Raw genomic sequence first — 13,540 nt, 5'->3', positions numbered from 1 at the left:
ATCAGCTTTTCTTCAGTGAAATGTTACTTCAAACACTTTTTTAGTGAAACATATTTTTTAACTATTTAGGTGAGATTAGGTACCATTATCATACCGATAACCTTCCAATTAGTTGCACCTTGAATTTGCACCTTCTAATTTGTCGTTATATTTACAGACGATATTGATTTAATTACCATATCGGCTTTATTAATTAATTATAAAGTTTTCATGTTTTCATGATGACAGTAGGCGAATATAACCGAAAATTTGGACCCATTTGGATAGAAAATCTTTTTATTTTTCATCAAAGTTAGTTGTCATTATTTTTTCGATTGAGAAGGAAGTGGTAATGATTTTATTCAGGTTATTAACTGATCTCCATGAGAGGTGTAGTAGTTCGCTTTTTAATATATTTCAATTTTTTTGAGTTATTTGCATAGCTAATTGGATAAAAAACACTTATTAAATTATCTGTCTTTTTGCGGGTTGTCTTTTTTTCATTCATTAGGTAATTAGTTGATTATTAATTCTCCTTTCCAAGTCCTCTGGTGGTGTTAAATAGTTAACGGTTTAATAAAATATTTAATATCCTTATGTGTGTGTATTAAGAAACAGAGTGCAATAGTTGGTCAGAAACGGGCCTAAACAAATTGTAGATTATTGAAATTTTTATCAACAAGTAGTTCTAATTAGTTTATTAAAATAATCGTTGTGTTTTTAACCGAAATATTTGAACCAACAGCTTGATATTGATTTACTCTCGATTGTTGTGCGGGTGCGCACTGGCACAACATTACCAACTGACTGCATTTTTCTTTTCCATGGAGGCCAGCTAGTTTTCCGTGATATACATTTGATGCGAGTTCTTAGTTAAGATGTCGCTTTCCACGGCTTAACATCCATTTCCATTTTGATTGTTAGTGTTCGTGAAATGTAGTTGATAACAGATCTATCAGAAATCGGATATTTCGGTGAGTATTCATCCAAGTCAGTCGTTTCGTGCTATATTTATATTACACCGAAAGGGGTATATGAATTATTATGTGAGAACATTCAGTTTTGTTTCTCCAGGTCAGAATATTATTGAGTTATGTAAGGGATATCATTCGGTACATTTCGCATCTTACAAATTCAAACTATATGGTTATATGTATATGAATTTTTTTGTTAAATTGCTCAAATATTATTTTAACATATATTCGCAATTAACAAAATGCTATACTTAATTTTATTAAACTTTTTAATTATTTATTATTATTTACTTTAATTTGATTGAAAATATTATGTTATACATAAATTTTTATAAAACATATATATATATATATATATATATATATATATATATATATATATGTATATACAAATTTGACTACAAAAAGTTTTTTAATATTTTTTTATTTATTTAATTTATAGTTTTGTAATTCTAAAATTTAATTTAATTAGAAAACATTACTAATTTTAACGACTATTGTTAATCTGTTTTCCTTAAAAATATTACGGATTTTGGTAATTAATCATAAAGTATCTTTTTCTGTTATATAATGATGCTATATAATAACGAATGAAATATGTTAATGTCAGGTTTATAAAAAGATGTATAATAGCTATGATAATTAGTTATAGATGAAGTGTAATTGTCAATATGATATGATTAATGCCTGTTATTAACTGACCGATATTATAAAATGATCTTTAGTAATACATTTATGACAAAATAATTAACAACAGAAGACCTTCATACCGTTAAATTGTAATATTCTAATTTTCGATATTACAATATTTATCTACTATTATATATTATATAGATTGAAATTGAAAATATATAACAATTTATAATTGATTATATAAGAGAATTTCGATAAGAGACATAGCATAATAGGAGGAATGATTAATAAATACATGGCCTAAGGTACATATATAATTTTCCAGAATAATATTAGGGAACTCTCAATAAGGGATAAAGGATTTCAAATACTAAATTGAAAGAGGAACCCAGTTAAATATATAATGTACCCTTGTTGTCGATTATGTTTGCGGCTTTATAAACATAATTATTGCCAATCGATTTATTTTTGATATGACTGAGTTCAAATTCAAATTGAAGTACCTGACTTGTACCTTATTTCATTTGATATATCTTTCAAATAGAGAATGTATTTGCCAACAATATTTAGATATATTGAATGCAACTTTTACGTTTCCACGTCAAGAAATTAGAATATGAATAAATTAAGATGAGGAAACTCTTTATATGGAGAGAAACAGCAGCGATGATTTTACTAAGTACTAGTCAGCTGGGTGCAATTCATTTGCATTTAAATTCGAAATAAAAGATAAGCAACATGTTTACGGACACAACTTCACGCAATAATGACACCAGTGATCTTACAAAGCTTTCTTTCGGAAGACCAGTTTACAATATATTGAAAATATTATGCTAAAGGATCAGAGAATAAAAGTGAGTAAGATTGCGCGAAGACTGTAATAATTTTGGCGCTAGTTTATTATTATTGACGATTATATATTCGTTATGCAAGGGAACAAACCGTTTTTGTCGATTAACTCTAAATATACAAAAAGATAATTAGTAGTATTTTAAATACAGATGTTAAGAACTGTAAATGTTATACCATTACTACTTGAATATCATTTCTGGCATATAGGCGTGGATGGGCGGATATAGTCCAATCAGGAGGTCTAATTTTCTACCACAAACGGTACTACAGTTTATCGATTCCATCTTCATCGATCGTTACATATCAAAGTCGTTGACCATGGTTTTAGAGTTGTCCCCATTCACTGTAACGATGTTATATGCATCGCTTTTATAAAAGTACGGACTGATAATTCTCTCAGCCCATAGAGTACTAGCATCAAATAGCTAATTATTGTGAATGAAATGATAGTAGTAGCGTTTGTAGCATACTGCAGTTCAAAGGTTTGGAAACAATAAAGTAATTTAAAAAATGACAATCAAACAGATAACTTATGATTTATTCATAATTACTCAAAGAGTGTAAATTTAGTAAAAGCTACTTATATATATTTACTACCAATTAAAATAAAAATGAATAGATTTTTCATTAAATCTTGGATTTGTATAAAGGGCCACCTTTATTTTTAATTTTTCGTTCATAAATTTCTTCGCTTTTTTATTAAGTTCATCCCATACCAATTCAATAGGAGTGAGGTCTGGAAATTGTGATAGCTATTTCCTAATTTGTATATTTTTTCCTTTCGTTTTTGCTCTAGGAATCACCGACATCATTTTTGACAAATATTTAGGGTAATTGTATTGAAAAAACAAATAACTTCAATGAATTAGATTCACTCCAGAAAGAATCTCATTTTGCTTCATTCCCCAAGTGTTTTTAGGTAGCCTTCTTTATTAAGTTTTCTATTAATTTTGGCTTTTTATTACAGCAAACTTTCAGTGTATGCATCTGAAGCTTGTTCGTTTTTTCATCGGCGCACAAAAACATATTTATGAGTCTGAATTTTGAACATATCCTCACATTCTCTTAAGCCAGTGGACAGTCTCTACATAGTTGTAGTCGAAATTGGTTATTCTCGTGTTACATGTAAAGTAGCGGCAAATTGAAGCGTAATTAAATGTCGATTTTGTTTCGACAACATTACAATAAACTTATCTTCCTTGTTGTAGATTTGGGACGTTTGGATCCCCCGACCTGGACTTTCTCCAGCAAGTGTACCTTTACATGTGTTCCCGTTCTTTTCTGTAATTTAGTGCCTAGAATATTGAATTGTGGACATCGTAAAATACCAGAAGGCGGTCTTTTTTCAAACTAAAAAATAGTTGATGAGAAACTATTAATTTTGTTGATGATTATTATAAATTCTGTTGTAAAAGTAATAAAGTCCAATATCAACATGTTTATTTAAAGATTTATTGTGCTAGTTTTTTGTTTTATTTCCGTTATTTCTTCAGATCATCATGTTGTTTTTGGCTAGATTTTCTTTTGTTAATATCATAGGTTAATTTTGCTGCATCTTTGATTAATCTAGAACTTTTTGCAAAATCAAAATTTTGTAAATATTTTGAAGCTTTTCTTCAAACCCCTCTTCAGTGAAACTTTATTTAAATAATTTAGATGATATTAGATACAGTTGTTATACAGAGAGCCTCTCAAAATAAGGGACAATCGATGAAAAACTATTAATTTTGTTGATGATTATTATAAATTCTGTTGTAAAAGTAGTAATGTCCAATATCAACATGTTTATTTAAAGATTTATTGTACCAGTTTTTTGTTTTCTTTCCGTTCTTATTTCTTCAAATTACCAGGCTATTTTTGGCCAGATCTTCTTTTGTTAATATCATAGGTTAATTTCGTTGCATCTTTGATTAATCTAGATCTTTTTGCAAAATAAAAATTTTTGAAGCTTTTCCTCAAACCCCTCTTCAGTGAAACTTTTATTTAAACAATTTAGGTGATATTAGATACAGTTGTTATACATAGAGCCTCTCAAAATAAGTTAATAAAATAAATTCGACCGTAAAAGTAATCCAATACCAACATGTTTATTTAAGGATTTATTGTGCTATTTTTTTTTGATCAATTTTCTTTGTCGGATTTTGGATAGTTTATAATGAAAAATAACAAACACAACAACCCGAAACTTTAATTAACTAGTATTTCTAACTCAATATTTCCAATTTTAAGGGTTCTCATATTGTTTGTCCTATATGTTAAAATCGTCATTGTTCATTGTTAAATTGTATAATGTTAAGTTTTCAGGTAAATTATGAACGGTATATTTCCGGGACATTTTTTTGTTATATTTTAGAGTCTCCTTTTTACTAACTAGAATATATATAGGATATATATATATATATATATATATATATATATATATATATATATATATATATATATATATATAGGTTTAAGGTTTGTATAGATATTTAAATGCCGAAAGAATAAAATAACATCGAGGAATTAAGGACAATTTGTCATATGACATGATCGATATCTTTTACGTCACAGACTAACAACGTTCACTCTCTATTTATACGTCTGTTGCTAAATATATCAAGTGTTCTCAATATATCGAAATAATATTTTCTTATATAATAATAGCGCTAATAATATTGTTGATGTTAGTTTTATATATGTTTGTAAAATTTGGATACAAAAATATTCATAAAAATTAATATACATAATACTCTTCTTATTATAGATAGTATAGCAATTATATAAAATTAAATTCATGTTATAAGCATTTTACGAAAGTTGAGCAGTAACAATTGGGAATGAAGTTTAAATGATTTAGTAGTTAGTATAATCTTTTATCTTTCTATGTCAGTTAAATTTATTGAATTTCCATAGACAGTGTTTGACAAATAACTAATTTTTGATAATGAAATTGTCACAGAAGAGCTTTTGATAATGATTTCTGCAACAAGAATAAGATTCTGTAAAAATGACAATAAACGCATAAGTATATACGAATTTAATGAAATTCGTTGAAATCATTCTTAGCTATGGTTTACTGGTGGTATAGAAATTTCAACGTAGGTTGTAATTCGGTTTTATACATCAAAATGCTTGTTAATTAGTACTAATTCTGAAAATTGTTGCGATAGAAAGGATGAGAGAAGACAATCGATTATTTATGCCATGATAGTCGATCTAGTTCATACTTTAGGATCTGTAGGATCAGCTGCTGAAGTGTTTCCTACTTTAAGATGATGCTTGTGGAAGGCAGGAAATGTTACAATCAAAACTAAACACAGTTGATACACAGTGCACAGTTAAGGAATTTATTCAGAGGCAATTAGTTGCAATGTTTGTTTTTTTTTACATATTTTAAGTCTCCTTTTTACCAATGAGGGTTCATCTGGACTGGACCTACTGTTTAATGTGGGTTCCAAACCACGGTCCTCGGCATTAAACCTACCGACTGCCGAGTGGCCAACTTAGAAATCATCCCAGAAGGCAACCGGTCTTACCCAGCCTAGTTACTGGCGTGACTGAGATCATTTTCCTTGTCGGATTTTATACCTTTGCCACGACGACAATACACGACTACGACAATCACAAATATTAAACAATAACAAACATACATTTACGACCATGTCCCAGCAGGATTCCAACCCGAGACTATCGCAAGAGTAGGTGGACCGTCTTGTCGTCTTAACCACTGCACCAACTAAGCTTGCTGAACAAGTTTGTTGAATGAAAGATTACAGATTTTTGTGCGATTATATAATATAGTAAGACATCTGAAAAATAGGACTAATATCATTCGGGGTCTGAATAGTTGCGGCTGACCATCAACTGTTGCGAGATTTAGTGAGGAATATTAGAAGTCATGCGGCGGCACCACCAGCAGCATATTGGTTGAGAAATAGATACTTTCAACGAATGCCTGTCAATATTTATATTTGGAAGTATTAAAAAGTCGCTATTTTTATCGCTTGATAAAGATTTTCAAGACAATATACTGATGCAAACGAATTTGATGGAATTCCTAAAAGCAGCTAGTTTAAAATGGTGGAAACTGACAGTGATTGAGACTATAGTTGTTATCGTCAAAATGTTTGATTATTTATTATAAAATAAAAAATCTGGAAACAGAAATCAATCTTTTAATTTCCAAAAATGGTAGTCAGAATATAACGAAGTTTATAGTATTTGATACGAAGTTATCGAGAGCGAATTGGAGCACTTTCGGGTTGTTGATTTAGAACGTCAGGACCGCAAATATCGTAAGGGTTTTCATAAGCCCGATTCCTTATCTCATGTAAACAGTTCAAGTCGCTTTTGGTAAAGATAACTTTTTCCTTTTACATTTTCTGAAATATTTTGGTATTTAATTGATATTAAATTTAACGAATGTGATTGGTATTAGTAGAGAAATAAATTGATTACAGATATTAAAATATTGGTGTTGTAATTAATTTGTATATCTAAAACAACTAACGATATCTATATATAGAAGGAATAATAATTAAGAATATTAAAATAAGACGTATATTAAAAATATATCAAGAAATTAATTAGGTGAATTTGAGATGTATGTACTAAACCATTATGGCTATATTTATTTGTGTATGCTATTATTCTGATCATAAATTCAGTATAAGATACGGCGACGAATATTGAGATTTGGAAGCCATCCATGCAGTGGTACCGCTTGGGCCAATATTGTATTTACTTTATGACAGTGATATTCCTGAGTGTGAAGGAGTAACAATGAGTATAACATATTTGGTGATAATAATGCCTTCCTCGCTAAAGATAATAATATCGAGATAACTCTAAATAGTTTACAAACAAATGGATATTGGGTGTCTAGCTCACATGAAAAGAGCATATTAAGAAGAAATAAGCGCGATTTTCTATGAGGGTTAAATGAAAAATGGTTCAAAACAAAGTGTTATTATATTTACACATAAAGAAAGATATTTACATATAAAGTGGAGGCACATAAAGAAAATCAATGTTAATATATTGATATTATCAATAAAGATATTTTTAGACCTAAGAGTATCAAAGGTCAGTGAAAATCTAAACGGTTTGCGAAAAACCAAAAAGTGAGATTCCGTGAATCTTCTTGCCAGAAAAATCGAAAAATATGGAGAAAATTTTGATTAATTTATGCTATACTAATTTTTCTTAATAACCGACTTTTTCAAATGAAAAGATGACGAGAACACATGCAAGTACAATAATATGCAAGTAATTATTTATTATACATATATTACATTTTATTTTCCATATCCATAGTTGCTTTTTAAGAGATAAAATTAGAATAGAAATGTAATTAAGCGTTAAGTAATTAAATAGTTATATATAGAAATTAAGTCATACGACAGATTTTTTTTAACTGTGTAAGTTTGCATAACTTCTCGTTACGTTAATTAATAGTAATTGCTACATTAGCTAAAATGTTAGTGCTTTAAATATTTTATTAAAACTTCAAATTCAATTAAATAATGTATTTAAAGTAAATTAAAATTACAATTTGTAGGAAACTTTCCTGTTTAGTTCAAATAAAGATGCTGTTATCAGTTGGAAGTATAAAAGTATATATAAAAAATAACTGTAAATCTTCAAGGAACAATAAATAAAGAACAAATTTCGAAAGTATAAATCTGTTCATATTAATTAAACTTTATCTTTATAAGGAAAAACATGTGAAATTGGAGGACTTTTTATTTACGTATTAAAACAAATAATTAGTCAATTTACTTCACTAAAAGTTTATTTGTCGGGCAAGGTTTGAATATTTCCAGAAGCTCTATTAAACATTCAAATATCAGGAACAATTTTAAACATAAATAAAACATAATGTCGTAGTAAATGTAGGTCATGAAGAAACCTGTAAAGGTCTTTAAAATTTTATTTACATCTTTGAGGTCAGGGAGATCGATTTTTTAGCAATACATGCTACTCTATGAAAAACGACTTAAAATGTATAGACAAACAAGTATAACATAGTTTTGTTTATGAACAATATTTTTAATAACTGGAAATGAATTTTTTTTGGTTTGTGAGCATGCTTATAAATAAAAAGTATATTTTTTATGTAATTTGATTTTTGAGTGAAGCAACTTTCGTTATTGTGAAAAAATAGATAAAAAGGAATTTCGCGAGTTAATAAAATATTGCTTTTTGAAGGGAAAAAATACAGTTGAAGCAAAAACTTGGCTTGATGCCGAGTCTCCGGACACTGCCCCAGGAAAATCAACCATCAATGATTATATGGTATGCTAAGTTTAAACGTGGTGAAATGAGCATCGAAGGCGGGGAATGAAGTGGACGCCCAAAAGAGGTTTTTATCGACGAAAACATTAAAAAAATTCACAAATTGATTTTGAATGACCGTAAAGTGAAACTGTATGAAATAGCAGACACTAAAGAAATCAACTGAAAGTGTACATCATATCATTCACGAATATTTGGCATGAGAAAGCTTTGTGCAAAGCGGTTGTCGCGCGAACTCACTTTTGACCAAAAATAACGACGAGTTGATGATTCGGAGCAGTGTTTGAAGATGATCAAGCGTAATTAACCTGAGTTTTTGCGTCGATATAAGGCAATGGATGAAACATGGCTCCATCATTTCACTCCGCAGTCCAATGGACAGTCATCCGAATGGACTGCACATGATGAACCCGCTCCAAAGCGTGAGAAAACGCAACAGTCGGCTGGCAAGGTTATGGCGTCTGTATTTTGGGATGTGAATGGAACACTTTTCAGTGACTACGAAATTGCAGAAAAGGGGCCGGATTTGAAGAAAAAGAAAGTGCTGCTTCACCAAGACAATGCACTGTGTCAAAAATAAATGAGTTGGGCTTCGAATTGCTTCCTCATGCACCGGATTCTCCAGATCTGGCCCCCAGCGACTATTTCCTGTTCTCAGATCTCAAAAGAGGTGATCCACGAAACTAAGGCCTATTTTGAAGCAAAGGATAAATAGTACTATATAAAAAATGGTATCGAAAAGTTGGAGGGTCGCTATAATCAGTGTATCACCATTGAAGGGAATTATGTTCAATAAAAAAACTAATTTTGCCAAAAAAATATGTTTTACTATGGTAGGCCGGGCACTTTTACTGCATTTAAGTAGATAATGGATGAGTCGCTAGTGACTTTGTTATTTCTATTAAAACTTTTTAGGTACTTTATGATATGAGCTTGATATTTTGTATTTGTAAAAATATAAAGAAATAATCATCAGGATATCTTAGTTTTTAGAGGAAAATCAGCATTATTAATATCAATTTGTTTATTACTATGTACTTAAATTATATAAATAAATAATTGCAGTTGATATCTTGTATAATTAATTCCTATATAACCACTGTCCACGGCTGACCCAGATTAGAGCTATGTATGGGCTGCAAAATTTTAGTAATGCCTTAACAGGAGAAAATACAGACAGACCCCTCGGATTTCTACGAGAAATCGATTTTTTCCATAGAATCTAGCCTATGCTAAGTGTTATTGACCAAAGAACCATTGTCATTTCGGTATGGGTGCTAATGTGTGCTGTCTGGATTGAGCCTCTACTTCGTTATGGTTGTGTTTGTAGTCCTGTATTTGTGTCCATTTTTAAATTGTATATACACTAATTAAACTTTTAGCCCCCCTGTTTCTGTTATTAATTTTACTTATATGTTAATTTATTATTTTATACATACACTTTTTGGCTGTTCCCGTCCCCTATAAATCAACACCGTACTGTTGTATAGTCGCAAAATGACGAAATCAAAATCGAAATAAAAAAACTTACCGGAATAATTTAATATAAAAAGTATCACAAATTGTCAGATATGAAAAATGTCTTCATCACCGATATAAATTCACAAGCTCACATTTTTGTTTATCCTCCATCCTATCCTATCTTCCATCGTTTACTGGATTCATTAACTTTGCTCAGAATATCTACTTTTTATTCAATATGCTGGAGTTTGCTCAGTAAAACATATTAATTAATACTCAAAGATCTTCTGACGTGATTAACTGTAATTCGCCGAGTTTGAGCATTTGTGATACTAAATGGCATGAATCTCGATGGAAAATTAGTCCACATTAAAAAGAAAATCTCAATTATCTGTAGATTATAAGTTGCTGCTATACGAACAAATTATAAAGTCTATATGGAGCTATGAAATATAGTTATAAATATATAAATTCAGAATAAAGTCCTAAGAGGTATCATGGATGCACTCAGGTATTATACGAATGATTGGTTACATCTAGCCCTTTAGATACCGAGAGTTATGCAGGAAATCAAGAAAATTGTAGCTTAATTCAGAAGCATTGAAATTCTTTGATAACATTCGAGTAACATTGTTGTAAAAAGTACTGTTAAATAATATATGAACATTACTACTCTAGAGATTCAGTAAGGTCCAGTCTGTTTGGCTAGAATGTATCTAGCTTTTAAGCTATTGTAAAAATGTAGAATGTAGATTAGTCGGCTAGTATTAACGACTAATAAAAATGCATTGATAATAAAAATAATATCAACTCATGGCTCATTAAATATTTCATTAGAGGTTGACTTTTAAACATATATTTTTGTATGAGCTTTGGTTTTGCACAAACGTTGAAATCGTTATAATAAATGCTATATCATTATGAAGAAATATATTCATCCTGTCGAATCTTGGATAACATTAAAAGACGAAAAACAATTTAAATGACGGTCATTAGTATTTACTATGTCCATGATTATGCACATTAAAAAATACTAATGCATACAGTTTTCACAAGATCCTGAATTGATAACAATTTTACAAAATAAATTTTGCTATGTTTTTGTTCTTTAATGTTTTGATCTTTTTTAGTATAGTGGCTTTTTTTTGGTTGCTATGGGTAGCTTTACTGAGTGGACTGTAGCCTGTTAATCCATCTTTTATCTTTTTGTACATTTTATGAATATATTTTAGCTGTAACTTATTATTTATTCAATGTGAAGGTTGCAAACACGTACTTTTCGCATATTTTTAAGGTGTGAGCTACAACTAATTCTTTTTGAAAATTATTCTGTAGACCTTTTATATTTTTCGGAAAAACTACTGACATTGAGCGACTATACAGTATTCCGTATCCATGTATGTACGATCCGTTTACATTCAGTATATCAGTAAATAACAGTTGATTTCCCTGGTGCAGAGTTTTATTAGCACATCTCGAACTACTGCTTGGCAGCAACTGTATTTTCCCCATCAAATAATAAAGTGTGTCCAACACAAGGATTTTCTTTTATTGATTGTTTAAAAATTACAAGAGTTCTTTCATTAGAACTATTATTATCTATACACTATTAATTTAAATGATATGAAATATTCACACATATCATATGAAGATTAATACTCTCCAGGAATCAAGGGGTCTGGAAACAAAAATACAATTTGTGCGTCAGACTGAACATTTAATAAGTGATGTATTATATGCAATAATAAGTTAAAATTTACAGTAATCCCTCGTTATCCGTGGCGGTTACGTTCCAATAAGGTGGCAGCGGTTGGTAAAACCGCAGTTGATGATGTAATGTAAAGCATGTAATTTTGTTAGATTGATAGTTTAATTTATTTGTCTATTCATTAATAAAGAAGAGTCTATGCATATATGTAAGTAGATATAAAATTTATTTTTATTTGTATTTTAGTTGCTGATAAAAACATAAAATAACAAAAAACATCTATAGTACGTAAATCACAAAGTTACATGTAGTTAGAAAATAGAAATGTAAAAAAACAAAGTTTATTTTTAAAGAATGAAAGGATTGTTGTCTGTTTCATTATTTTCTAAATGTTTGTTTGCGATGCTTTATGCTGTTGTTGTAAACCCTCTAGACCATCATTAAACTTAATACTTCGTTCCAGTGAACGATCCAGGTTCAAAACCAAATCCTGCAGATCATGAGCAGATGACAAAATCTTAATTTTTTTTTCTAGACGTAGTTGAATTTCCAGCTAATTCTTGAGAACTATCTTCATTATTTATATTTTTTTCCAAAATTTCAACGAGTTCATCTTCTATGAGTTAATTGTCATCTGGTGACTGAAGATCTTCTTAACCTCCACGTATTTCATGCATAACTTTTTAGTTAATGTTAGTTACTTCGGCTTCCTCGCCCGGTAATGTTGAAAAATCGGTAAAAACATCCGGCACTAGGTTTTTATAGCATGCATTGATAGTTGAAGGTCTTAACTCATTATTAAACAATATTAAACTGCTTCCAACTTCTGGTAACAGTCAACGAGGGATCTGCTTCCATGCATTGTAATAATGTGTGTTATAACCTGATCTAAGGGTTGCAGAAGCGAAGTTGTGTTGGGAGGTAAACATTGTATTTTAACATTGGGCTCCATTAAATTTAAGGTCTCCGGATGTCCAGGCGCATTGTCAATAAGCAGCAGTACCTTAAATAATAGTGACTTAGAAGCCAAATACTGTTTAACACTAGACACAAAACAATTAGTAAACTAGTCTCTAAACAGCGTCATCGTAACCCAAGCATTAGGATTTGCTTTCCAAAACACAGGCAGACAGTTCTTATTTTTATTTTTCAAAGGCCAAAAGGGTAAACAAGCATTGGGTTCATCAAAAAATGACCTGAGGCATTACAATAAAAAAAAGAATTAATCGGTCTTTAAACCTGAAAAGCGGAACCTGAAACCTGAAAGATTACTGTATAGCATAAAACAATATTAAATTAACAAAAGTTTGTATCGTCAAAAAATTAGCGGCAATATTTTTGAAACAGTGGCCAACGGAAAACTGGCCATAAATTGTTCGACTAATTTAACTACGTCATGTAGAAAAAGTCAAAGTTGTTTGCCAATATAATGATGTACCCTCTCGGGGATATCACGACCATTTTGGGATACATTTTGTTGGTGGAAAACCATCGAAGTCGTAAAAACGAACGAGAATTCGCTGTGACAATGTTTTGCAAAAATATCGATTCTAGCGAGGGAGATTATGTTCAGTACGGGACAAGAAAAAGAGTCAACTGTTTTCTATTGTACGATTGTCGTTGTGAAAGATAAAAAGGAAATGATGCTAATTAA

General features: G+C 30.1%; 1 long non-coding RNA gene across 1 annotated transcript; it reads left to right on the top strand.

Annotated features, from left to right (window-relative positions):
• The first annotated feature begins 811 nt into the window (after positions 1 to 811).
• On the top strand, positions 812 to 3,878 carry LOC143192075 (uncharacterized). Its single transcript, XR_013004704.1, has 2 exons — positions 812 to 953; positions 3,647 to 3,878. It is a non-coding gene; the product is annotated as an uncharacterized LOC143192075 (long non-coding RNA).
• The last annotated feature ends 9,662 nt before the right edge of the window (positions 3,879 to 13,540 follow it).

Source organism: Rhynchophorus ferrugineus, unplaced genomic scaffold (assembly GCF_030347505.1).
Source record: "Rhynchophorus ferrugineus isolate W39M unplaced genomic scaffold, kcgeb_rfMv2 rfM2, whole genome shotgun sequence".
NCBI classification, from domain to species: domain Eukaryota; kingdom Metazoa; phylum Arthropoda; class Insecta; order Coleoptera; family Curculionidae; genus Rhynchophorus; species Rhynchophorus ferrugineus.
Note: the sequence above shows the minus strand (reverse complement) of the source record. Positions and strands in the feature narration are given on the sequence as shown.